The following is a 3,720-nucleotide window of genomic DNA, read 5'->3' on the forward strand; positions in this document are numbered from 1 at the left end:
CTGTGTTCCGCGCCATTAGGCATTTTGGGTAGTTGTACAAAAACATGAGGTATTTTGGTCACTCTTTCTGGTAGTAAACCATTTGAATAATTAGTTATTAAAATAAACACATAAACTATGGTAATACTAATGTATCTTAATATTAAAAATTAGCTTAATCATCCATCTTTTAGCCCCATTGTCTTCTACTCGCCTGGTTCCACATGGTTTTTCTATACTTATTTTGTTATTGTCATTTTCTGGATAAATTTTTCACTATTTAAAAGGGACATTTATTATCAAACTTTCCACTCTACTTCACCCCCCATATTTGAATTACCGCTTATAATTATAGTCTATTATAGTTTATTACATATATTACATATTATGCCCCTATTTTATAATTGAGGGTATAGTTTACTGCCTCTGTACAATGTTAGAAATGTGTATGATAGATGTTTATACAAGAAAATATATACCACAAAAACCTTTCAATATCCATTAGCCGGAATGGGCTGAATCGGGGAAGGGGGGCCGGGATGAACCAGGGCCGGACCCTAAAAGGATTATTTATATCCTATCAAAAGCAACTAAAAATATTTACACAGTCATAAGCTATGTTACTCGAACTCATCTATAAGTTTCCGACACAGATACGTATCCAAGTCTCAGACTCGACTATATATTAGAAAATATACATGTTTTTGCACTAACATAAGTGTCAAAGTTCGAGTGTTCACGTTCAAGTGTCGAGTGTCGTTCGACACGGGTACTCGATGGTAAAATGAAGAGTTCGAGTAACATAGGTCATAAGCATAACAACGATAAGAATAATACCATTGGAAAGAACTTTAATGTGTAAAATTATATCTAACCACAAGTGCATGGTATTTATTGCTAGTACAAAGTGGCAAGTGGGTCGTATCCACAAGAAGACAGGTTCTATCAATTTTGATTCAGTTACTATCAATTATTTCCAGGATAAATCGGTTATAAAGATTTTAACTAACTAATAACTATGACTAAATTAACACTAATTAACAAAATACTAAATAAGGAATTTTAAAACCTAGGACAATCAGGTCCACCATGCTTACATAATAATTGGCTTCCAAGATAAAACAATAAATATGATCACATAACTAAAGTATGTTAATCTCTCCCGAGTATTAACACTCCCAAAATCTTACACAATTTATCACTTCTAGTAATTTAACTAGTTAAGTAATTAGAGCAACTGTTAATCTCTCCTGAGCATCAACGCTCTCAGAAATCCAAAGATTCTCTCGCTCCCACTTTCAATTCTGCTAATCGTATATGTGCCCGATTGAGTAAAATCTCCCGATCTATTACTCCTATTGCATTCAATTAATTCATGATATCGGCCAATTACATAAATTAATAATAAAACATAATCAATTAGAATTAACCATAATAAATCGAACTTCTGTGAAAATTGTGCCAGTATTATAGTGTAAACATGGCTTCCCCTCTATGCCCTAGAGACGACTACTCGCTAATAATTAAATATGTAAAACAGCTAAGAAAATAATGGAACATAATTAAACTAATATGAACAAAGAATAAATTTAGATAAGAAAACCTGTAATCTCTAATCCTGTCACAAGATTAAAATCCAAGGTTTTTCTTCTCTGTGTATAAAACCCTAATTATTTCTCCTCAACAATAATCTGTGTCTAATAATATATCTAAAACTAATAATAAAATATGGCATCTTCTAGTAATAGAAGTGTTTTATTATTCTAATCAAATTATAAGTCAGAATTCTAGACCGAATAGGATTCTGTAATAAAAATTTGTAGTTGTCTGTTCACTGCAGTTTTTGGGTTGCTCAAACTGGATTCTCCTTACTAGACCATCTCTTAACTAAATAGAATTCCGTGGGCCTCGCGTGGACCTTAAGATCTTTAAAATCGAACTTCTGGATCTCTAGAGACGGCCCAAACAATATTTGCAGCCTGTGTAGTCCAATATTACGAATTTTCTTATATTTTCACTCCAAAATAGGACTTTTTGCTCCAAATTCTTCCAAGTATAGAATTTCCTTGTAATCTACAATAAAATAAAAAACCTGTTAAATAAATATCCAAATCAGTGCAAAATAGAATTAATATGGGAATAAAATCATATAAAATATATATAAATATATACTCTATCAAACATCCCCATATTAAGCATTTGCACGTCCTCGGGAAAATAAGAGAAATAAAAACTAAGTCCTAGTTAAGTAATATTATTTTCGTAGATGGCACGATAGCATTGAGCATATACAACAAGCCGTTAAACCCCTAGGCAGCCCTAGTACGACGAGTGTTGTCTCGTGAGGGCTTATAGTAAATCTACCCAAAAAAATTCATTTTTATCTGCCAAGTCTCAAGTATGCAATATGTCATAGCATTCCACACATGTAAACCTCAAGTACACAATTTTTACATTCTTTTTAATTCACACATCACTTATACACAACTATCGAAGTACGCGCACATTGTCTATATAAACAAAAATAACAAGAAATGGACATCAAAGTCGCATCTGGTAAGTAACATGTTATGGATAAGAAAATCTCGCATAATTCTCAAATCACACAAGTGTATAAGTTAAGTGTATTCGCTCAAGTTCAATCAATAAAGACATGTGCTACCATAAGCTTGGTTGTCCACCAAATCCCCACTACTTCGAATATATGCATCCACAAATCAAAAGGTCTTTATTAAAGGTTATAGCAAGAGGCTAAGGTCAAGGGTAGAATATCAAGAAAAAGGCTAACAAGTGGCTAACTTGATAAACTAATAGAGTATAATGTTCATTTTTAATTAAAGCACTCAACATGAAATTTTGATCATGTAAAAGGTGATCAGTCTCTCACAAGTATTAAACTCCAAGTACATAGTACCATGTACTTGCCACTTCATATTATACATATCAATGAACACAAACTCCCCCTGATCTTCTCTTTTTCATTTTTTTTCAAGTTCAAGTATTTCTCCGGTAACCAAGGGTAGTGAAAAGTCACCAAGAAAAATAAGAGGTATTGAGTTAATCCTTCATAATTTTTAGTACAATGTACTTAATACAAGCACATGCACATAGATCGTCCCTTTCATATGATATTACACTTACCACTCGTTGGTCTCAAAGGAGTAATTAACCTTTTTTTCTTTCATTTTGATACCCACCAATTTTCACACTTCAATAAATAAATCCCCACACTATGTATTACCAAACCTTAAATGAATCAAAATGCTCTACTAGTAAATCAAGACAAGAAAGAACAATTAGGTTCAAATATTTAGATAGGTGATATATCAAAAGAACGGATAAAAAGTTCAAAGGGATTCACTAGGGTTTCAATTTACGGATACTGTTTAGGTAAATGAGGTTCATCCTAGTGCCTTAATCATTTTGATGCATATAAATATCATGTAGTCTCGACAAAGTTTAAAACAAGTTCTAGAGCAACATAATCCATGATGAACAACACACAACAATAAAAATCGACTGATATATAATATATCAAGTACAAATTAGGCTCAAGATCTCACAAGGTGAAAACATGCTTCAGTACTTACTAAAATTTACAAAGACACATCTGAAGTTTTGGAATTTCGCAAGCACACATAAGGAATTATCATGCAACAAATAATTTTCTAAAGATATGACATATCAACTAATCATGCAAAAGAAGCTCACAAGATGTGTACTTATTCTTGTTAACACACT

The sequence above is a fragment of the Apium graveolens genome, chromosome 2 (assembly GCF_009905375.1).
Source record: "Apium graveolens cultivar Ventura chromosome 2, ASM990537v1, whole genome shotgun sequence".
Taxonomy (NCBI): domain Eukaryota; kingdom Viridiplantae; phylum Streptophyta; class Magnoliopsida; order Apiales; family Apiaceae; genus Apium; species Apium graveolens.